Source organism: Mastomys coucha, unplaced genomic scaffold (assembly GCF_008632895.1).
Source record: "Mastomys coucha isolate ucsf_1 unplaced genomic scaffold, UCSF_Mcou_1 pScaffold5, whole genome shotgun sequence".
Classification (NCBI taxonomy): Eukaryota; Metazoa; Chordata; class Mammalia; order Rodentia; family Muridae; genus Mastomys; species Mastomys coucha.
The window spans coordinates 30699027-30723592 of NW_022196911.1; the positions used below are offsets into that span (position 1 = coordinate 30699027).

Sequence of the window (24566 nt, forward strand, 5' to 3'; positions counted from 1 at the left end):
AAGCCTTGTGTGGCTTAGCACGCCTTGGCAAGCCTGGTGCTGCCTGAGGGGGTGTAGGAGGGTAACCACCTCTGTTCTTGATCTGACCTGACTAATTGGCCCCAGGGAAGTAAATTATATAGAAAGAATTGTCTCTGACGCTGGCCGCATCCATCCCTAAGTATAGGAGACATGAAGAAGGACCACAGTCGCCTTGTAAATCTGTTATGGCCTCTCGGCCTCTGAGCCATAATAAATAGAATCCTCGCGGGCCGTCCTGAAGATATGAAGACGTTTTGTGAGAACATCTGGCATTCATTGACTAAGGAAAAAGGAAGAAAAAAAATCATGAGCCTTGGGACAGAATTTCATTTTCTTTTCATGTTGCCATGTGGGTGAAGGAGCCCTCTCCATCTTGAGGCAAACACCGGGCGGGGTATGTGGGCTCCCTTTCAAGTTTTAAAAGGGACATAAAAATGCACATGAATTTCTGTGAAGCAGTTCACTGGCGGGGGGCATCTTTTTGAAAGGGGCTGGGGATGTCCGGTTTTTGTAACTTGCTGTCAGTGTGTCTTCTTTCCTCCTGGTCCTGTGAAGTTTACTGTGCTCTGCCCTCTAGGGAGAGAGGGAGTCACAGACGATGCATTCTGCAGTTGGCTAGGAGACACCACCGGGGATTGCAAGCCTGGGATGGGCAAGAGCCTAGAGTCTTAGTTTTGTACAGTTGCTCCCTGACTCCTTTTGCTGTTTCCAGTTCAGTCTGGCTCATGGCTCTGCCACCCACCAGTTTAGATTCCCATAGGAATGTAAATGGAAGTTCCCTTCTGAAGGGTGAGTTTGCTCCTTTCCCATGGGATAAGCAGAGGCTGTTCTTTGATCAGTGGGTTTAAATCAGAACGGCTTAGGTGGCCAAGGTAGCTTAAAATGTTAGCAAACAGTGGGGTCCCTTTTAATTTTTAAAGGGGACTCCAGTCCTGCTCTTTATGGCTTGCTTAATTATCCAAGGCCCCTGAATGGCTGTCTATTGATTCCAATTAACATGATTGACACCTCCTGTGGAAGGTGAAAGCTAATCAGAGACAGGACCCCCACGGAGATTCATTTCCTCTTTGGAGTCTCTCCTGGGCTGGAGGAAACTTACGCAGAGAACCAAGATGCTGTGTCCAGAGCCCCATTTACTCTTTCATATGCAGCCCTGCATTGGCTTTGGGAGGTGGGGAGGTGGGGAGGTTAGGCACGTTTTCAATTCCATAAAAAAAACAAAAACAAAAACAAAACAAAAAACAACAACAAAAAAACTACAGCTAATTTTGTTGCTTTTCTTTTCTTTTCCCCAACTTTCTATATTTTGTGCATCTAAATCGATCACTGAATATTTGGATTTCCTTTTCCCCTTTCTAATTCTGAAAGGACCTTGAAAGTTGAATTATTATCACTGATACCACATTTAGAAGTTGACATGAACTTCCAAAACCAGACAACTTTCCGTTACTCCTCATCCTTGTCCTCCTTGTATTCCTCCTCCTCCTCTTCTCCCTCCTCTTCCTCCTCTTCCTTCTCCTCCACCTCTTCTCTTATGATTCAAACACAGACCTTGATGGGTTTCTAAGAACACGTTCAGATAAGTCCAAACATAGTAAGAGATGATAGTTAGCAGGCCAGACACAGAAAGATGGCAGAGTCCTGGGATGATGCTGAATCAAATGCACAACATGAGAGAAATAAAACCAACAAAATGAGCAAGGGATGGCTTTGCCAGTTACTTGAAAGGGGTAAATGTGATCTGGTTGTGCTGCCTATGGCATCACCTCCTTTCTAGTACATTTTTCCTAGTCACAGAGGATACCTCATGCTCCAGTGGGCAGTAAGAGCAATAAAAACAGTACTGTGTGGTTACCATAAATAAAAATACTGTGATGGGCTGTGTAGTATCCCGTTCAAAGGGGGTGGTGCTTAGGTAAATCCCTCACATTAATTGGCTTGCTTATTTATTTATTTATTTATTTTAGCTGTAAATTTCATAAGGAAAGGCATGATGTTGGTTCTCTGATTGCTTTGTTCCCATGACCACCAACAATGCTTGCCTGCTAGAGATGCAGGGTGGATGCTTGAAGAATGAACAGATTCTCCCTGCACAGATCCTGAACTGGTAAAGAAACATTGAAGTGCTATTGTGCTTGGTAAATTGGTCAGAAAGAATATAAAGGGAGAGAAGGATGGATGGACGGATGGTGGATGGATAGATGGATGGTGCATGGAGAGGTGGATGAATGGCTGGGTGGATGGGTAGATTGATGGATGGATGGGTGGGTGGATAGATGGATGGATGGATGGGTAATATAAGGAGAAATGAGAAGTGATCTTCTTTTGGACAAACAACATAACATAATGGACAGACAGAGTTCAATGATCACTGCCTACAAAGAGCTTGTACATTTCGAATGTGTGTGCATCAGGGAAACACTACATCCTCAACTGCTATGTGACTGTCCTTTGGGTAGGTCAGGACACTGAGAAGAGGACACCAACACTGATCAGGACTGCCTGGCAAATTCTGGGTCATCTGATGAGTCTCTATCATTTCTTGGCAGATCCCCTCACATATACCCCTTCCTCATCTCCTCTGTGGAGCCTTCCCATTTACTTAGAAGGAAAAATGGAGGCGAAGGGGGTATCAAAAGAGAGCAGTTCAACTCAACTCTCTCTCATCTAAGCTTGACATGGCAAAGGCAGCACCTCCCCTGGGAAGCTCATGTACATGAAGCTGCATGTCATGGTCAAGTTAAAGCTAACAACAACAGATATAAACAATACCACCCTGGGAACGTAACCATGTGTTTATTGTATTTCTTTTCTTCACCCATTTCCAAACGTAGGCTTATGTCTAACAGATTTAAGCATATTGCTTGTCGTTGGCCAGCCCCGAATGCCAGTTTATACGCCTTAATGTCACTTCTTCTTACCACTACAATAAATCTTGAGACAATTAGAGCCTTCCCAGCATCCTTTGGGGAGTGTGGGGCTCTGAACTGGACTCTGTGGAGAGAGACAAGGGAGAATGAAGCAGACAATCTGGCCTTTGGAAGCCCTGCAGTGCTCTGCATTTCATGGTATCCTTTCCCGTTCTCCATTTCTGTTGCCAATTGGCCTTTTGTATTTCTATTACTTGGGGGGGGGGGGACGGTTGGAGGGAGGGATATGACCCAGGAGAGGCTAATAACATGAGAACAAAAGTCAAGAAAGGCATTTCTGAGCCTGTAAACCTGTAGATTGATTCTGTTACCGTTCTGGCCATCTTAGGACCTATAAAAGCCCCAAGAACTCTATATTTTTGTAATATTCCTGCCCCTCGCCATTTAAAACCTAGTCTATAATGCTTGTGCCACCGTTTACGTGTAAGTTACCTGTAGAAAAATTTAAAGCTCTGTATTTTGACTTTGTCCTTGTATATTGAAGTCAATGGGATTTTATTCCAGCTATCACTACTCTCATCTGGCCTCAAAGGGTTTGTATGATATTGGTCTACAGGAACATAGGAAATGGCCTGCCTGGCCATACTAATTTTGGTGGCCTCTTGTGGGCTACTGGCCTTCCTGGAAAGATTATCTAGTTCTCTTTATTCAGTGAACATTTCTAATGATATTTTTTTCTAGGCAGAATGAGTTAATGGGGCAGGAGATCTGGGTTTCCTTTTGCAAACTGGGAAACCTTCCATAAAAAAAATCCTGTGGCACCTGCAGAGATGAAAGAGACGATGTATCTCTAATACCTTAGCATGGCTATTACTAGCTAAGCAAAAAGCCCATGGCATTTAATGCATAATGTTGAATTGTCGCTCAGGTCCAATGTTGCATTTTACATCCAAAGACTGAGATGTCTGTACCATTTTGAGCACTTGGTAGTACTACTGAAAGAATCTGCAGAGACACTGAATAACTGCTGGATATACAGCCACACTGATGGCAATGCCTACATCCTGTTGTGTCTGGTTTGAGAACATCAGTCTCCTTTTAATTGTTGCACCCGCCTCATCACCCTCATTACATCTCCAGCTTCCACATGCCAGAGATGGGTAGGACAACCCAATCCTGGAGGATTCCACTCACCCAGACAAAGGCATCATCGCGTCGCTGGAAAGGAGGCATGCAAGGCAGATAGGCAGAGCAAATTAGTGTGTAGTGAGGAAGACGACTCCTGGGGACCACCCAAGGCAGAAGAATCTCCCATAAAGATGGGAAAGAGTTGGTAAGATTGCTCTGGCATAAGGGCACTTGCCACTAAACCCGATCACTTAAGTCTAGACCCTGCCCTCCAAATGAAAGCTGTGCACCCCCTAAAGGAGGGAAAAGTAAGGGCCTGTGTTGCGAGATTAGGTAGCAAAGATGGGGCGACTGGTTTGATTCAAGGGGCATTTTAATAGCAAAAGTCGATAAGCCTAGGAGATAGATTTGCAAAGGGGAAGAGAGGTTAGGGGAAAAGTATATCTGGGGTCTCAGCTGCTGTAGAGTGGTACCTAAGGGAAGCTGGTTGCCAGCCTGAGGAATAGAGAGCAAGGAGGAGGAGCTAGTGGCTTAAGGAAGGGCCTGGAGGAGGCACGGTGCAGTTTGGGCTTGTTGGCTTGGCTGAGCCCTTGGGATAGTAAAGTAGGGAAATAATATTGTTGATCCGTGCGTTGATGTGAGGTTTTTTTGTTTGTTTGTTTGTTTTCATATATTTCTGAGTTACAAATCAATTTGAACCATTCTTAAATAAATTAAGTAGCTGACAAAAATACCAGAATTAGTGTGGCTTGACTCTGGCTGAGGTGGGCCCCTTACAGCAAGAACCAGAAAAAGAAAGCAAATTGTGCATGGGCTAATCTGGTATGACCCCCAGCTGCTAAATCGGAGTTTAGGCCTGGAGTCAGGGTCAGGGCAGAGTGGGACTGGGGAGGGCAAGGATCTGGGAGGGTTAAGACAGCTATCGCTAAGAAATCACTTTTGTTTTTAATTTCACACACATGGGGTTCATAATATTCCCCCAAAGCAGGGCTCAGCAGTTGGGAAAGATGGAAAGATAAGAGTGAGCCTTCCTCCATGGGAAGCTGAGGGCATGGCTGCTCTCTACCCAGCAGACTCCCATGTGGAGAAGTTCGTATTTTGGGTGAGGGACTGGTAGAGAGTGATTTTCAGTTCCAGCTATCTGGAGGCTTTCTTCCTGTTCATGACTGTGCAGCTTTTGCTAGGTCTTGATTAGCTCAGAGGTCAGGGAGAGCTGGTGGGACTGGAGACATAAGGGATGTACAGAATGGGTTGTTGGTCTCTCTTGTGTCTGGTTTCACTGTCCTGCTCCTCGCTGGCTTTTAAAAGCATTGTCAGAGGAGGCTGTCTCTTCTACAGTGTGTGTGATTCTAGGAATCTCCCTTCTTGTATTGATTTAGGGATGTTTCATTCCTGCAAATAGCGTTGTGTTCCTTGGTTTCCTACACATGCCTTTCATCTGGTACTCACAATGTGCTGTACAGATGTTGTCCCACCGGACCCTTATGGCCCCTAATTTGCTGTGTGATCTCAGGCGAGTGGTGGTCCCTCTGGGCACTTTCACTCCTTCCCTGTGGCTAGGGTAGGTACCTGGAGGGTTGATGCTCTTTCAGGGGCTGCCTCTTAACACTTTGTCCCTGACCTTGCCTGTCAAAACCTCCGAATCCTCTGTCTTCTCTATTTTACCTTTGTAAAATTCTGACTTACAGAGTCCTAAATTCAACCATTAATTCAGTGTCTGTATTGAATGATAAATGAAGTCCTGTATTTGTGTCCCTGGAAGCAGAACAGTGAGCAACAGAAGTAGACATTGCATCCAAGAGCTTCCTTGATGGAAAGAAAGCAAGCTCAAAACGTGAGATGGTAGATGCCAAGACGGGAACAAGTGCGGGGTTTCCTGGGAACAAGAATAGAGGCCCCTGCCTCTTCTTGATTAAGCAAGGAATACCTCCCTAGGAGTTAAGAGCTTGTAAAGGGGATCTAGCCCTTCAGTGCCCCATTTACAAGCTGCATTATCTCAGGTAAGCCACTTGGTGCAGGCCTCTATGCCTTTCAGGTCAGATAATTAAGGTGGAATTTAGCAAAGCACGTAGTAGGTGCTTAGCGCTGATCCATCCACCTCAGTCAGTCGACCTGTACTGCACACCAGTGCTTCTGAAGGTGTGGCAGTGTGAACATATGGTCTTGAAAGATCCGTATTTTCTAGGGAAGCAAGTGGCGTTCATCTCAGCCACTTTCCTCTGCATGGGCTGTACTTGACAGTCTCAGTAAATCGAAATCTCCTTTGCTGCTGGGGAAGCACCAACTGAAAGAACTTTACCAGAGCGAAGGAAAGCCAGGGAATGTGGAAAAAGCCATGAGGCTGGCCCAGCGAGTTTTAATTTTACCTGAAGTTCCAGCCCCTGGGAGCTACCCTTTCCCATACCACTCCCCTGTCACCGTAAGGTCTGCTGGCCATGACACAGTACGTGGATGGACAGTCATCCTCTGTTATTGGTGTTGCAGTGAGTGGGGGTGGAAATATCATACAAACCTTTAGATTATCGTTACCCTCTGCTGCCGAGTTCTCAGAGTTTTTATACACAAAACACACTGCCCTCCTGGGAGCTTTTCTTAAACCTTCGCATTTATGTACTCACTTATGTACCATGTACGGTACTTATTTAGCCATTTATCTACCATGACAGTGGTTTCAGGACACACACCCCCAACACACAAATACACATACAGAGAGAGAGAGAGAGAGAGAGAGAGAGAGAGAGACAGAGAGAGAGACAGAGACAGAGAGACAGAGAGAGAGAGAGGGAGGGAGGGAGGGAGGGAGGGAGGGGGGAGGGAAGGAGGGAGGGAGGAAGGAAGGAAGGAAGGAAAGAAAGAAAGAAAGAAAGAAAGAAAGAAAGAAAGAAGGAAAAGAAAGAGACAGATTGACCAAGAGACTAGATGGAGACCCAGTGGAAATTTCAGCATGACCCTATGTCTTCGGGGCTGCCTCACCCCTAAGAAACCTGGGCACCACTGAGGAGACACGGTCAGCACTGTCTTCTTGTGCCATGACCCAGAGCTGGAACCAGGGAAGCAAGATTCTTTAAAGCTATTCTTTTGAGCAAGCCCCCTCTCATTTCTCTTACTTGCCTTTCCTTGAGATGCAATTCATAGGGTCCTCAATTCACCACATTGAAATGCACACATAATTCAGGGCCTTTCGGTGTATTTACTGTGTGTAATAAGCACCACCATCTAATTCCAAAGTGTTTCCGTCACTTCCTAAAGAAACCTGCTACCCATTAGAACTCCTCTCCCTATTTCTCCCTCTCTCCAGCCCCTGGCAACCACAAACTTACTTTTGGGGCTTTTTGGTTTTTCATATAAATAGCATTGTGTAATTTGTGGCCTTTGGGGCCTGACTTCTTCAGCATATGTGAAGAGTTTCCAAGGTTCATCTGGGATGGAGCTTCATACAAAAGCTTAATTCCTTTTTATGCCATTGCATGTACCACATTTTATGTGTCTGCTCTTAAGTCAATAGGCATTTGGGTTGTTTGTCCCCTTTAATTATTATGAATACGTTGCTTTAAACATTTGTGTACAACTTTTTTTGTGGATGTGTAATTTTGATTGCTTTGGACATATACCTAGAAGTGGGATTTAATGGGTCACAGGCAATTCTTTGTTTAACTTTGAGGGATGGCCACACTGTTCTCCACAGTGACCTCACCGTTGACATTCAAACCAGCGATATACAAGGGTTCCAGTTTCTCCATATGCTTGTCAACACTTGTTACTGTCTTCTCACCTTGAGCATCAGCATCTTAGTGAGTGTAAAGGGGTGCTTCTTCACATCTGTCATTGACTTGGTCAGTCTATGCTCTCCTCCATTTCCCACTTGGGATGGTTTACTTAGATCTGGGCTCCAAGAATTTTCCTAAGGTGGGACGGAAGATGTCGTTCTTAATAGGCTGCTATGATCATATCATCCTTAAGGTTGGCTTGGACAAAATATGCTCCACCCCCCCATTACCCCATTGGGATGCTAATGAGAAGGCCTAGATTGGCTGGGGTGTGGGTGGCTGCCCCCCCCATTAGTACCCTTCCCACTGAAGCAACCCTAGAGAAAAGAGCAACCCGAGAGAAAAGGGAAGGAACTCATTGCTTTCTCATGTAATCCCTTGACTCTCTTTATTTCTAAACCAAGGAGTTAATGAAAGATACAAAGACCTCTCGTTTAGAAGAAATTAAGGTCAGCATGCTGTCTCACGGAGGTTTACTCTTTGGTCTTGATTTTTTTTTTTTAACCTGAGCTTATGTAGACTTTCCTCAAAGGAGAGTCTGAGAGTCAAGTTATCCAGTTATACTTCATTTAAGGGAATAAAGTGTTTCCATTAAATTTAGTTGCATGTCTCCATTTCCTTTTTACACTGGGGCCATGGTTTATATTATTCCTACCAGTGAGTTAAGTCCTGAAGGCTAGCGAGCCAACAGCAAATCACCAAATCCATTGAGCATACGTCACGGGTAACCCGTGGATAGCCTGCAAATCCATTGAGCATACGTCACGGGTAACCCGTGGGTAGCCTGCAATTCAACATTTTTCAGCAAGTTGGAACTGCTGTGTGTCTCAGCTGGTCCAAATGGATGAGGCTATACGTATGACCAAGATCACATCCTGATTTGTGACAAGATCGGTGAGGCTTCAACTTTGGATCCCTGCTTGGTGCTGGTAAGCTGACCGCAGACAAATCAGTCTTTGCCTAGCATGCCGTGAGGTTAGGAGACGTAGGCCTCCAGGGCCATTTGAAAAAGCGAGGTTAGGAAGTGTCGGTGTGAGGATAGTTGCATTGCTAGCAGGTGTGAGGATAGTTGCATTGCTAGCAGGCGTTTGGGGGAAGGAGGCCATTAATTGTGACACAGCCAATACGCTAACCCTTAAACAAATGCACTGCATGTTAAGCACCCTTTCATTCCACTGTTGTAGATAGTGAAACTTGTTAACTAGGGGCTTGAGACATGGACCAGTAGTTAAGTGCCCTTGCTCTTCAGGAGGACCCTGGTTCAGTTCCCAGCGCCCGCAAAGCAGCTAATGATTATAAGGATTTAGTTTCAAGGGATCTGAAGCCCTCCTCGGGCATCCTGAGTACCAAGTACTTGTGTAGTACACACACATATATATTCAGACAAAACAGTCACACACACATGAATATATATATATAAACATGTATGTATATATGTGTGTGTGTATATATATATATATATATATATATATATATATATATATGGTTAATTAGACTAAGAAACTGGTGTTCCAGGATGCCCATAGTGAATCTTCTTTTGTAAATGAACCAATCACTTTGTTATATATCACTTATCTTGTTTTTAAACAGCAGCATTTCTTAGAACAGGGCATACCTGTTTGGAATACTAAGTATTGACCCCCACCCATCCTATGCCTCTGCTTGGACATACCTGTTTGCTTTTCTGGTTGTCAGATACTCATTACAAACCACAGAGGCAGCAGCACATCCCCCTGGGGAGCCGAGAGTCTGAGCTAGAGGGAGTACTAACTCCTAGGGAAAACAGACGGATTTCCAGATTCCAATAATCTTGCCCTCCTTTGGGCATTAAACTGAAATCTCACAAAAACGTTCAGGTTAAAAATGAGAGAGAAGTGTTCAAACCATGATAAGAATCTCAATAACTCTGGGAGAACAGAGGCATGCCAGCTTTGATAGAGGGGATCCTTTCAGGACATCTGTCTTTGATAGCTTCTAATGCAAAGAGTGGGTCCTTTGAAATTAATTGGTCGGTACAAAGCAGTGCTTTTAATAATGCAAAGGGGAGCTACAGCCCTTAACCAACACTGACTTTGAGGATTGAATTAATTTTTCATGAGTTCATAGCGCTCTGGGCTACTGTTCCAGCGTCTTCTAGTTTCTCGGGACCTATTCTCCCCCACGTTCAGGGTGATGCGTCTTAAGTGTTTCTGTATGAAGAAAGGATCGTGGCACTCTATATTGCCTTTGGTCACAATCTGGAAGAGTGATTCCGGGGACCTTGAGATTTCTCCAGTGGATGCTTATGAGCTTGAGAAACGTTTCCTCCCCCCTCCCTGGCTCAGTTTCTCCCCCCCTCCCCACTAGCAAGTGTTCTTTTTCTCTCTTCCACTTTCCTTGCATCGATGTACCCTGTGTATGCAGCACACACACCGACATGGAGCCAGGAAGGCTAGTGACGGGAAGCAAGGTTCACTCCTATGCAAGGTTGCCTTCTCTAGAATGCCAAGATTTCGTTTTTTTAAATGAGGGCTGCGATTGGTGGCTTATCTTCCACCACCCTTTATCACCAGGAGGGTATCCTGGGGACTGTCTGCCATTCAGTTGGCCTCTGAGCCTGGTTGTTAGTCTCATCCAAGGGAAATGGAAGATAATAAGCTCGTTGTTAGCTGGCAAGCTTGGTCTCCTCGACTTCTGGAATATCTCTCTGTATGCCCATACACACAGATTTCGTCCTCTCTCCAAACACCTGTTATCTATAACTGCGGAAGGAAAATATAGTAGAAAATTAACTTAAACCTGCTTTTTCTTTTTCTTTTTTATTGTTTTTATTAGATATATTCTTTAGCTACATTTCAAATGTTCTCCCCTTTCCTGGTTTTCCCTCCGAAATACTCCCTATTCCCTTCCCTCTCCCCCTGCTCACCAACTCACCCTCTCCTGCTTCCTGGCCCTGGCTTTCCCCTACACTGGGGCATAGAGCCTTCACAGGGCCAAGGGCCTCTCCTCCCATTGATGACCGACTAGGCCATCCTCTGCTATATATACAGCTGGAGTCATGAGTCCCACCATGTGTACTCTGTGTAAACCTGCTTTTTCTATCCTAACACTGCACCATCATGAATGAATTGAGGAGTGTCGGACATATCTTTATAAAACAGTATTAGAGAAGAGAGAGAGAGAGAGGCAGAGAAGCAAAGACATGAAGATATGATTGTTCTGTGGTTAAAAGATCTAGCCCAAGTGTCGAGACAACGGTAAATGAAGTGTGTAAGAAGGAAAGCTCTGAAAATCCTTCCTCCGAGTTGAGGACAGTGATACCTACCTGTCTTGTGGATCTTACGACAACACTTGGTGATTACCTCTGTATGTCTGGTACCCTGGCTAAACTGAGATCCGTGAAATGCAAAGACCATATCGTATCTGTGCCTAGTGTTCAACATATTGCTGCTTAAGCCCTTGTTGGTAAATGTTTGTTGAATGAAAAATTGAACAAATGAATGAAAGAGCCATGTGAATTAGTCAAGCTCTCCTCTCAAAAGAAATAATGCTGAGAAAAAAATCGGTACATATCCTAAGTGAGAAGAATAGATTCATAGAATGGTGCTGTACACTTTTACTAGTTTAGACATGCAGTACAGGAGACACCACAGACTGTAACACTTAGGGATTATTGGTCAGGTATAGGGGTTGTAGAAGGGCTGAGCATTTTTGCAAAAGGTAGATAGATAGATAGATAGATAGATAGATAGATAGATAGATAGATAGATAGACAGTACAACTATCAATATCACTACTTGCTCCAGAGTTTAATGTCCTTTTACTAATGCAGTAACCATCTTTTTTTTTTTTTTTTTTTTTTTTTTTTTTTTAGTTTTTCAAGACAGGGTTTCTCTGTATAGCCCTGGCTGTCCTGGAACTCACTCTGTAGACCGGGCTGGCCTCAGAAATCTGCCTGCCTCTGCCTCCCAAGTTCTGAGATTAAAGGCGTGCGCCACCACCACCCTGCTTGCAACCATCCTTTCCAGAGGGTTGAACAGAAGCGAGGAAGCCTGAGGTTTTAGCTCACTTTCAGGTATGAGTCAACACCAGCCTGGTGCCTGTTTGCAGGACATATGAGGTCATGATATGTATGCACAGGCCCTTTCTCTCCCCTTCATTAAGGGATCATTGATTGAGGTTAGAAGATTGGAGAGTCCTGGGAGATTTTTAATCCAGTGCCATCATGTAAAGCTCACTCCATCAATATGAAGCTTCCATAGGGGAGCGGGGGAGTGATTGAGATGCTACACCAGCTGGAATCCAGATGAAGACACATTTGGAAGCTTAATCACAATCATGTTCTACACTAAATATTCATCCGTCTATCTCCCAAAGAGGACAGGAAATTAAGCTGTCAAGGGCAGGAGGGATGTGGGCTTAGCTCAAAGAAGAAACATACACCTTCGCCTTAATCTCAAAATAGGCAAGAGCGGCTTAGAAGGTGACGAAGGCAAAAGCCTCATCATTGCAGTTTCACATCCTAAGAAATGTTTGAGCTGTTTATACACAATTTATCAGCTTTACCATTACCAAAATGAAATGTTAAAATAACCTAAGCCTTCTTACCATGGGAGAAATACAAAGGGCAATGCCATCTCAACAGAAAAGTGCTTTATTGAGCCAACATGTAGACTTATTAAGGTTTTGTTAATACGCGGGAGGAACAGGGGAATTCCTAAGGAGAGCCACTGACTGCAATTGCACAGGCCTTGCTGTGCAGTGTCCCTGAAGTTAAACCCAACCTGGAACATAGTAGCAATAATTACGTGATGTGCTCTAGGCTTCCCTGGCCTCCTGTAGTTTAACGCAAATTTTCCAAGTTAAGCTCTTTGTAATTCCGTCTAAAATGCTCCCTAGCATCTAAATGTCATTTAAAAGAGCTATTCGGGCAATGTCTAGCTACCCCAAATTAAATAATTGTCTCCTTTGAAATTCTGGCCAATAGCATGAGTCAAGCCTTGGCATTTCCTCAGAGTTGATGAGACTCTGTAGCTTGGAGGCTGTATGAGGTAAGGTGCTTTGGCTGTAAGCAACAGAGCGGTGACTGCTGGAGAGAGGTGTAATATGATACCACCTTATGTGGGCAGGGGGAGGGAAGGGGAGCAGGTTAGGTTCCTGCTCTACTTCTAGTATTCCCTTGATACTCTGCTTCTTTGGCACACTGGTGTCACCCCCCATCTCTGTCCAGGATGGAATGAATGTCCAGCCCAAGGGGAGATTTTATCTCTGGGCTCTTGTCTCAGGAATGAGTCAAATTTCCTAGAAGTTCTTCCTCAGAACTTGTCTTGTCCTACCCAACCCCTTTATCTCATGGCCACTTTTGATTGGCCACGGTGATCATCTCCTTTGTCTAAGTGCTGTCCAGTCAAGCATCCCTTATCTGAGCCCCATTTCCATTGTGAGATACCTGCGAGACCTCAACCAAACAGCCCAGTGAGCTTCTGTCTGCACTATAAAGCAAGACTGTGGGCTCCAGAGGACTTTCAGGAATGGCAACATGGAGCGCAGCGCAGACTGCAAACTGTTCTTCGTCATTACTCTCCACGTGGTCTGGACTGACTTGCTAATTAGCTGGCAGCCTTTTTTCCCTATATATAAGGGAAATACTACTACCTAGGCAAGAAAGCTTAGAAGCCCATATTGTTTTGTCTAGTGCAGTATAAAGCATAATTTAATTTATATGTACATATGGCTGCTTTGTATAAATGTATCATATACTTGCACACACACAAACACACTCACATGCACACGCTCAACCGTCAGTTCCACAGGAGATTTCCCATGTTAGCCATCGTTCCAGGAATTCTTAGTGTTCTAGTCCAGTGCGGCTGAGCGTGTAAGTCATCAGCTGGGGCCAGTAGTATGTTCCTGTGTGTTCCTGGTCTATGACAAGTTCAGAAATAGAAAGTAAACATTTATAGTAATTTGACACTCCTAAGACTCTCAGGATGAGCTTTACTTCTTTAATACTTTGTTTCCATTATATTATACTCTGATACATGGACCTATCTTGTTTTGTTTTGTTTTAATTTACAATACAAAACCTAGTGAACAGCAGCCTCGCCCTACTGGACTGCCTAAGAACCAGTCAGGACAGACACATATGGAAGCTACTCTGACCTTTGCTAAGGTTTATTTAGAGTGAGAACAACCATCACTCAAAGTGGTTAAACAGTATGACAAACAAAATGGTGTAGAATAACGTCATCAGGAAGTCACAGACACCCAGTGCCATATCAGTGACTGTGCTAACACTCACCAGAAGTGTCCGTTAGGACCATGGGGTCTCAGAGTAGCAATCACAGAGAGAATCTTCCTTAAGCAGGTAGACTGGTTTGGGGCTCTCTTCCATCTCGGGCCTCTTATCAGAGCCTGCTCTGTCCCTTCTCACTGCAACCAGCCGAGTTAATCTCGTGGTGAATGAGGGCCTGCGGAATGAAGCTGGAATGGAGTTATATGTCAGATTGCAACAGACACACACTAAATATCTTGCTCCATTATCCCGGACTGGGCTTTGAAGTTAGCGTAGAACACGTCCGATTACACAGGATGTTATGTCATGTGTCAAATCAGTGCTGGGGCTCGGTCCTGACACTTTAATTAGTGCCGGGGAGGGGGAGAGTGTATTATTTTTCAATTTCAAGGGAAGGACCCTAACTCCCGTTGAGAACTATTGGGTTGTGCACAAGCCTGAAAGAAGCCTTCTCTCCTTCTTCACGACCTGTAAACAGCACCAGGATAAAGGTCCTCGTGTCATCTAACAAAAGAGGCATGAGCCAGGAGGGAGAGAGCCCTGGGAAACTCTTAACCTACGTGGAGCACCCTGTGTGAGTGAGCCACAGTGAGTGTTCTCATCTTCAATGACACCCATGTTTACTGTTTTCTTTGCACATTTTTTCAGCTTTAAACAGAGGCTTGTGACACTTCTGTGTATCTCACAGAAGCATTGGTTGCTGGAGTGAGATCATACCTGTTGACAGTGTTAGCTGTTGTAAATGATGCTACATGAATGAGCGAGAATGGGCACTGGGGGTGAGGGAGAGGACAGAGACATTGGCTTCTAAGAGTTCTCAGTGACTTCACATTGTGTTTGGCTTGCTGCTTCTTGGTTGACACCAGGACCTCTCAGTTCTGTACCTTGGGTTCAAAACTATACTGTACCCAGAAAAGTGTCTAGGCATGACCCTTTGGCATTTGTGAAGGTGGCCCTGAGTAATGAGAAACCTTCACTTTGCTCTCGGCTCCCGGAAGAAGGTCATCCAACTTAATACCCAGTGAAGTCTCTGAGCGTCAATAAGTCGCATTCATTTTGACATCTAGTCTCCTGTGTAATTAAGACCTCGGGTCTGGCGCTGGGTTTATCAGTGTGTGTCGATTCTCATTTACATAGACTTTGGTTTTTCCCACATCTCTGCAGAGCCCGTGCCCCCCCATCCCGGAATGCTGTTAACAATGAAAGGGCTGAGGATAGAGTTACAGCCCATCTTGTCTCTAATCCCCGCTTAACATTTCCCTTAAAAAGGAACATTGCCCTATTCGGAAATTAAACGCTATGTGTTTAGATGTTCTTTATGGCAAGAGAAAGGAGGTAGATTTTCCATGGCTTTATTCTGAGCTTGGAAAACATCCGATTTCATGCCCCTTATTCAACTGTGAAGCAGAGTCTGTGGGGTGATCACAGGGTGGCTTTGTTGTCTTTCCTTTATAATAAAATGGAGAGAAGCTCTTCTCGCCTCCCACAGTGCTGCATGCCACAAACCCAGGCTGGTCTCCCTCTGTGTGTTAATTATGTGTGTGTGCAGGCTGAAGACCATCCACTGTAACTGGACTCTAGAGAAAAGAAGGTGACTTCTAGTGCTGGGAAATGCCCTACCCTCAGAGCTGTCTCCTGGACGACAGCCGTTGGGATCTAACCCAACAAATGCTGCTCCTCTTGGCTAATGGCTGCAAGGGTTGAGAACTGACCTGGGTTCAATTCCCAGCACCCACGTGGTGGCTCACAACCATCTGTAATTCCAGTTCCCAAGATTCCAGTGCCCTCTTTCTGACCTCCAAGAGCACCAGGCAGGCATGTGGTTTATTTTTCCAATTGGAATGAGAAAAGCCATACCCAAGAGAAGTTCGGGCAGCCTTACAAGGCCATATATAGAGTCAGTTCTGTGACCAGGGATTAGCATGACCTCTGTGGGTTAACTTTCTCATCTAAAAGAGCTGCTCGCGGGCTGGAGAGATGGCTCAGTAGTTAAGAGCACTGACTGCTCTCCCAAAGGTCCTGAGTTCAAATCCCAGCAACCACATGGTGGCTCACAACCATCTGTAATAAGATCTGATGCCCTCTTCTGGTGTGTCTGAAGGCAGCTACACTGTACTCACATAAATAAAATAAATAAATTTAAAAAAAAAAAAAAAAAGAGCTGCTCGCTTGTAAAAGTCAAGGGTGGGGAAATAAGCCTGAAAAGAGACTCAGAGAGAGGGAGAGCCTTGAGTGAGGGAGAAGGAGATCGAGAAAGCACTCGCAGGGTAGCGTGCTTGTTCCACTCGCTCTGCTTAGAGGGCTGAAATAGGAGGACTGCTTGAGGTCAGAAGTTCAAGACTAACCTGGGTAGCCTGGGAGGAGAGAGACCCTTCCTCCTCCTCCAAAAAATAAAAAAATAAAAAAATAAAAAATAAATAAGATTGGGGTTGTGTCAAATACTACCCTTATCTTGAGAAAGTTACTATACCTTCCAATCCTCTGACAATTTATCTTAGTCATAGATAATAGATAATCATATTGCTCACTTTGTAAGGTTACTGCAGAAATTCGGTGAAATAATTCTTATAAAGTACTTATAATGATGGCATCGACTCTCAGTTCACGTTGACTGTTAATTCTACTCTTGCTACTGATACACTACTACTTATCAAGAGGCCCATTCCCTATGGAATGAGACAGACTCCAAGTCCACCAAGGTCTCCTGGGGAAATACCCTCAGTACCAGAGTTCCCAGGAAGTTTTAAGAAGCAGCCAAGAATCTAAACGAACGCCTTTCTGCCTCAGTTCACCTAAGAATTGTCTCTGGGGGGCTGGAGAGATGGCTCAGCAGTTAAGAGCAATGATTGCTCTTCCAGAGGTCCTGAGTTCAGTTCCGAGCGACCACACAGTGACTCAGGATCATCTGTAATGGGATCTGACGCCCTCTTCTGGCACACAGGTGCACATGCAGATTGAGCACTCAGACATAAAAATAAATTAGAAAAGTTGTCTCCGAGAGCTTCAAGGGTCACTGACGCTCTGGTCCTGAACAGAAGCGGCAACTGAGTCCTCCTGAGTCCAGATGCAAAGAGTTTGAAAAGCTCATTAGGTGATTTCCGTGTTAAGCACCACTTACCTGGTAGAACAGTCCTTATTGACTCTGATGTCACTAGTGGTATTGTTTACATCTTTTTGAAAGTAAAGCCTTGGTGCTGGAAGTATGAGTCAGGTGGTAGTGGACCTGGAGAGCGTGTGCAAGGGTCTAGGGTCAACCTTCAGCACTACAATAAAATTAAAGTATCGGGATATATCTCTTATCTATCTATCTATCTATCTATCTATCTATCAAGTTAAAATTTACATCTTTATGGTAAATACTCATATGATGCTTGAGAAGTGTGCTGGAAACAAGTATGTCTATAAATATGCCTCAGAATGTACACAGTTATTAAGTTGGGTGGGGAGGAAGTGAGAAAGGTCTGGGAGGAGTTGGGCAAGGGAAAACCATGATCAGAATATATTGTATAAGAAATTTAGGGCCAGAGCTAGAGGGGCTGGAAAAATTTTAAAAAGAAAGAGAGAGAGAGGAGAGAGAGAGAGAGAAAGAGAGAGAGAGAGAGAGAGAGAGAGAGAGAGAGAGAGAGAGAGAGAGAGAGAGAAAGAGAAATTTAAAACATGAGTACAGTAAAAAAAAAAAAAATTAAGAATACAGAATTCAGGGCTGGAGAGATGGCTCAGCAGTTAAGAGCACTAATTGCTCTTCCAGAGGTCCTGAGTTCAATTCCCAGCAACCACATGGTGGCTCACAACCATCTGTAATGGGATCCGATGCCCTCTTCTGGTGTGTCTGAAGAGAGTGGCAGTATAGTCTGCAGACATCAACAGTGTACTTACATACATTAAATAAGTGAATCTAAAAGTAAAACATACAGAATTTTTTTTCTAAAAACTTCCCCTCTCTCTCTGAGACGTGGTCTCACCAGTAGTCCTGGCTGTCCTGGGACTCCTCAAACGCACAGAGATTCACCTGTCTCTGTCTCCCAAGTCCTGGCTTCTAATAACTAATTTTCAGCATGGATTTTTAAAGATGTCATTTGTATTTACTCAAAACTGTAACGTTATTTACCTGGTATATTTCAGCACAGTTGAGCCAGTCGTAGCCCACATTTTCCTAATGCTTTAACCTTGGCAAAACACTTTCTCTCACTTTAAGTGGGGTTCCTAAGAACCCAGTAAGGTTGCCTTTTCACCCACTTGGCACAGGTGGGCAAAATGAGACCCAAGCAGGTGAGTTAAATGGCCTGTCCCATTATTCAGCTCCATCATTGAAGTGCAGGATGGGAGCCAGACTGTCTGAATTTGGGGTGCTTTTTTGGCTGCCTCTCCTGCTAACTTGTCCATGATGCCTGCTTGCTCATCCCCGTGAAATTATAAAATCCCTTGAGGGCACGTCTGTGACAATGGAAAGCTGCCTAATAGCCTCCTCTGGGTCTCTTCTCTTGTCCACAGGCATGGGCATCATCATCATCATCCTGACTGTCAATCAGTCTTGACCCTGCTTACTGAAATCCCCACAATAGCTGCCTAGCTTGCTTTGCAGAAATCCACACACCTACTCGGCCTGACCCCTGCCTCCCATCTCCTACTGCTCTCTTCTTGCTCACCAGGCCCCTGGCAGCTGCATCTGCTCCAGATTCCTCAGCCAGGCTAGGCCCTTGACCCTCCATGCCTGTGCAGCACTGTTCTCTGCAGCAAAACATGATTTCTCTTCACTTTGCCAAAAAACAAACAAACAAACACCTATCTTCAGTTTTTTATACCACAACCCCAGCTTCCTTGTTGGATGAGACCGCTCTTTACACTTCTGTGCCACCAACAGATCTTTAGTTCCCTTGCTCTTTTTCTGATTCATAGTTATTTACTGTTTGTGTGTGTTGGGGAGGGGGGTCATTTCTATTCCAAAGCATCCCCTGCCTAATTTTTTTCTAGCACTCTGGTCTCAGAACCTAGCATACTGCTTACCACATAGCAACTGCTTGATGTGTAGTAAATCAATGAACGGAACATGAATAAGGGGATGCGTAGCTTATTCACATTCTGCTGAGGCCCAATACAGTTTTACTGTCTATACCAGCTGCAAGCCAGAAGGTACGAGCACCTACAAGAACTTCAAGGTTTACCAGAGCTTCTGTGACTGTATCATTCTGAAGCTGATGTTTGCCCTGGATACTCCAAGATATGTGTGTGTGTGTGTGTGTGTGTGTGTGTGTGTGTGTGTGTGTGCTCACGCGCGCGCGTGCATATGTGAGGGCAGGTGCACACAAAGTCCAGAAGAGGGCACCAGAGCTCCAGAGCAGGAGTTACAGACAGTCGTGAGCCACCCTACGTGGTTCCTGGGAACCTAGCTCTGGTTCTCTATAGTCCAATCCATGCCCTTAACCACTGGTCCTGCCCCTACGCTGGCTACACATGCTAACACTGGTTCCACATGATAGGAAATGTGAAACTGGCAATGCCTTCCAAGCTGGTTTAGGGAGTACTCACTCTAGTTAAACCAGGAATAGAATATCCCGAGTCCTGCCGGCTCTCCGGCTCTCCTATCCCTTGCATCTCCAGTAGTCCTTTCCAATGTTGGTTTAAAAATCACAGATCAAGACAATAAATACAGCACCAGAAGTTAGAAATCTGAATTGTATTCCCATGGATGCCACTTCTGCCTTCTGAGTAGATAAGCTGCTCCTATTGGCTCAACTTTAGTTTCTTTACCATGAAGTTGGGTGTGTGTGTGTGTGTGTGTGTGTGTGTGTGTGTGTGTGTGTGTGTGATATTTCATACCACGCTAACACGTTGGATCATTTTGTGAAAGGAAAATATTTAAATAGGGAGACATCCTTCATATGATTCCTTAAGCTTGTTACATAGATATGATTTATTCTCCTTAAGGATTTATAAAGGAAATGATGTGCTGATTTCCATAGATACAAGACACGTCAAAGACAAGCAATGTCAGAGTTCAATGCACATTTCATCGGCACCAAGGACTTAGGTGGGTGGCCAGAAAGCGACAGCAGTTCATATCTAGCTGCTGGTCAGGATATTGGTTGGAACCTACCCCGTCACTTGTTTAACTAGCAGTTTGAGATGGTAGGTCACAAGACATGTGGAAGCCGAGATGGGATATGAAGCACTGTGTGTGCTACACTGGATGTTGCAGGATGTTGCAAGGGTAAAGAAGGCAGAGTAATCATACTGGTGGGTTGATGCACAGTGGAAACCTGGGGAAGGTGTTTGGAAAATAGTCAAGAGACTTAGCGATGGAAGGCATCAGCACCATCCTGGCACTTGGCTAGTTAGGCATGAGGCAGTGAGAAGCTTTCAGGGAAGGCGCTGCCCAAAATAGCATGCTAGTGTCAAGAATGACTTGAATAAATAAGGTTGAAGACAGGACTAGCAAGACAACTGAAGCTCCCTTCCGAGGAGGGCGGGGCTCAGGAGAGGACTGAAGCTTCCTTCTGGGGAGGGCGGGGCTTCCGGAAGCTGTGCAGATGCTCCTCTTTCTCAGGAGCTGAAGTGACTCCTACAAGCTCAGCATTAAAGGGAAAGGGACAGCACTGGGGGTCGTTGGGGACAGAATAAAAGGGGACGATATACAGTTAAGGACGTTGGCTTTGGTTAGTATATAGAAACTAACCGGATTAATAGACATCTGATGCGCAGTGTGTGGATACTAACTGCCCCTAAATTACAGTAGATTCCATTGAAACCGAGAATTCTCAGCAAACCAACCCCATCCTCCCCTCTGCCTCCCTCCCACACAATGCTAAAATGAATGTGCCATTGTAACTGAAATGAAAGGTTTTGAATTTATTTTCCACTTCCCTTCAAGATCTCTTGTTTGCAAAATACAGGAGGGTCTGGGCTAATTCTAGTTTTATTTCAAAACTAATCTAATTCTAGTTTTATTTTAAATTAAAAGGGGGAAAGGTATTCTTGGGTCTGGGTTTTCTAGAAGACTGTTTCAAGCCTCTGTCGAATGCTTGGGTTCTCCACACCAAAGTCTCAAATTAGTGGTTCTCGAAGTTGACTGTACCTCTGAACCCTGTTAAATCCGAGCCCACCAGAGTTGCCTCAGCTTAGGTCTTAAAGAAGGGAGCCCCAAACCGCATCTCTAGTGAATAATCCAGGAACACCCCTGCTTCTGGTCTCAGCCCTGACCACCAGACTTTGCTTTAAAAACCACCAAGAAACTAGGAAAAAGTGTAAGACAGAACCTAGCCTTAGGATCAGAGTGTGAGTCTCAGTGTCCTAAGGCTGTGTCTCCTCATGGGTTGAGGTAGACTGAAAAATTATGTTCAAAATCAAGTGTGTGTGTGTGTGTGTGTGTGTGTGTGTATTCCCTAGGCTTTCACAGGTGTGTGGCCATTCTGGGATCAACACGGCTTGCTAGGCAGCATGGGAAACAGAAAGGGGTTTGGAATAGAACAGGCTTGCCTGGGGCCTGAGGCTCCTCCCTGCTCCTGTGGGTTACACACCTTATCTGTTGATAGTTACTGTCAAGAGATTTCCCCACACAGTTCTCACACCTCTTGTCTGCTGTGTGTTTCTTTTGCCTCAAGGCCATCAAGAGGTATCCATCCCATTCCATTTCCATTTACAGGTCACTTCTATGAAGGCTGAGTAACTCCTAGACTGCTTTTCGTAACATTTCCAACCCTTGGCAAAACACTGGATAATGTGCATCAATGGCTTTGGGGGTTTAGTTCTGGCCTTGCCTCTGGCTTACTGTGTAGTTGTGAGAAAAACACTACAACCCGTGGGTAGGGTTTTGCACATCAATTAAAGGAGAGAGTTAGCCTGGCTAGCTTAGTGCTTATTCCCTTTGGGGGGAAATGAAGATAAAATGTATGGATGTCTTCCCAGAAAAATGCACAGATGCGCATAAATGCAGAATGTTGCCTACAGCTTTTAGACTGCCAGAATAATCCTATAGCAGCAGTCAGCAATAGCAACAGCTGGTTTTTCTCAGGTGCCAACTATGTGCCAGGCACCCTGTTGCCATAACCTGCCAACAATGCACCACGAAGCTGCTAATGCCCGTCACAATGTGAGAAAGCACGGCAGGAATTCCACTCGGGTCACCCAGCCGGGAAACAACAGAATGGGTTTGGAGGCAGCCTGGACTGTTCTGCAGGTGATCAACTGGCAGTTTGGGTGTTTATGGCTCTGGGTTACAAGCAGACATGGCTCTGGGTAATATTTCTGGTTCTGAAGTTTAGAACTCACCGACGTTGCTTTTCTTAGCCTCCGGTACTGACAAATGTCTGTGAAATGACCCGCAGTATTCTTAAGGCTTTGATGTATCAAACGTGGCCACGAAATTTAGAGTTTAAAGTATATTTAGGGATCCAACCGAGAAAAACAAGCAGCTATAGAGCCACACCTCCTTCCTTTGTGCGTGTCTTTAAAATGAATGCTGTCTTATAGTTTCTGAATAGAGGCAGCTTACAGGCTGGGGAAGAAGACCATCTCTGCCTTGGCAGGTCAGTAATGTGACCAGATAAAGGGCAACTCCTTAATGAAGACCACTCGGCCTCCTGCCAGCAAAGGAGTTTTCTTAGTGCGTTTCCAGTCTCCTAACACCTCGCCCCAGATCAGTGGCTTTTCATAAATGCACCAGGAGATCTTTGAACTACTAATGCTTTAGGGCTGTTTAGGTTTGGAGTCAAACTGTTTAATATAACTCTCCTCCAAGTCTGGTGCTATTGAAAGGTCGCGGGAAACAAGGCAGAGGCAGTGTCTAAAAGCAGAATGGCCATGGCCAAGCGATGTCCCCTGCCTTGGCCTCCTGTTTATATAAGCAAATCGGACCAGGCTTCTTACATTCAGGAGGGGGAGGGAGGAAGGGAATGTGGGTCATGGTGAAGAGTGGAGACTGAAAGGGAATCAGATTAAAGGTGCCCTTTGATTGGATCATAGCGAGTCATTTGCCAAGGAAGAGTGAGGAAGGCTCTGATTGGCTTCCTCTACAGATTAAGTAAGCAACAGATGATGCACTACAGTAAAACTGCATCTTGCCAGAGAAGTTTGGGCCAGGCGTCCAAATGTTCTTGGGAAAATGAGTGCCATTTAATTTCAATAGGAACTCTAGCATGTAAGGTCTTTACAGGAAGCTGACTGTGAGCATCAAGAGATGTCCTGTGAAAGCCAATATTTTTCTGCCTAGAACTGTTCTCACAGCAGTTTCCATCCAGCCTGAGATGGGAATAATGGGGAGAAAACAGCAGTAGGTATTTCCTCCTATGTTCTGGGTTTTAGCCCATCCGCCATTGTTACTTCTACTATCCTATGTGAAAACCGTCTCAGTATACGTATTAGTCAGGGTTCTCTAGAGTCACAGAACTTACGGGTAGACTCTCTCTAGTATGGGAATTTGGTATGATGACTTATAGTCTGTAGTCCAACTCCCCAACAATAGCCAGCTATGAATGGGAAGTCTAAGGATCTAGTAACTGCTCAGTACCACAAGGCTAGTAGATTCCAGCAGATGTGCTGGCAAGGAAATGCAAAACCGGTGACAGAGCGAATCTTCCTTCTTCCAAGGCCCTTATATATAGAGGTCTCCAGCAGAAGGTGTGGTTCAGATTAAAGGTGTGTACCACCACACCTGGACCTGCGACTTGTTTAGTCCCAGGCTGACCTTGAACTCAGAGATCTCTGTGGCTCAGACTCCTGGGAATCATAGCCACTATGCCTCAAGATCTCAGTGCTAAGATCCAGTTCAGAAACTTGTATCTCCCAGCCTCAAGATCTGGATCACAGATGAGCCTTCCAATTGAGGGTTGTAATTCATTCCAGATATAGTCAAGTTGACAACTAGGAATAGCCATTATAGCATAGATGACCAAATTGGCCAGTATCACACTTCTCTAGGATGGTTACCACACTTATCAACCTATATGTATCTGCCCATGTGGATGTGACCCACTGTCATCTATAAAGTTAGCTCCTTCACCCCTAGAGATCTGTGGCTCTGTTGTTCCTCGTGGTCACACAGAGTGTCCCCTTTATTTAGACATCTCATTTAAGGAACATGTGGTCTTTTCAGCTTGGTTCTCACCGCAGTGTGCAGCACAATAGAGACCCCTGCCTTTTGGGGGTGGGTCCATTTAAGAGGTGCTGTGGGGAGGGAAGCAAAACCAAGTGCTGCATGCATGCTGACTATTTTTCTTTTATTCTTGAAAATTCAGTTTAAAAACAGCACCGTGGCTTGATATTTAACTATTTTTATTTAGTTAGGTTTTCAAGGTAGGGTTTCTCTACATAGCCTTGGCTGTCCTGGAACTAACTTTATATACCAGGCTAGCCTCTGACTCACAGAAATCTGCCTGCCTCTGCCTCCCAAGTGCTGGGATTAAAGGTGTATGCCACCACCAGCAGCTAAACATTATTTTTATTGTGCATGAGTGCTTTGCATGTATGTTTGTATGTATGTATCAGTCTCTCTCTCTCTCTCTCTCTCTCCCT

At 44.8% G+C, this 24566-nt stretch overlaps 1 protein-coding gene and 1 long non-coding RNA gene across 2 annotated transcripts in view; one reads left to right on the plus strand and one right to left on the minus strand.

Annotated features, from left to right (window-relative positions):
• Window positions 1-24566, plus strand: part of Slit3 (slit guidance ligand 3) — a 600224-nt gene that overhangs the window by 239237 nt on the left and 336421 nt on the right. The window lies entirely within an intron of this gene.
• LOC116077887 overlaps window positions 9675-24566 on the minus strand; it is a 20090-nt gene continuing 5198 nt past the window's right edge. Inside the window, exons 2-3 of the long non-coding RNA XR_004113367.1 lie at window positions 14067-14248; window positions 9675-10527 (exon numbers count right to left, since the gene is read on the minus strand). This is a non-coding gene — a long non-coding RNA (uncharacterized LOC116077887). The remainder of the gene's footprint in view (window positions 10528-14066; window positions 14249-24566) is intronic.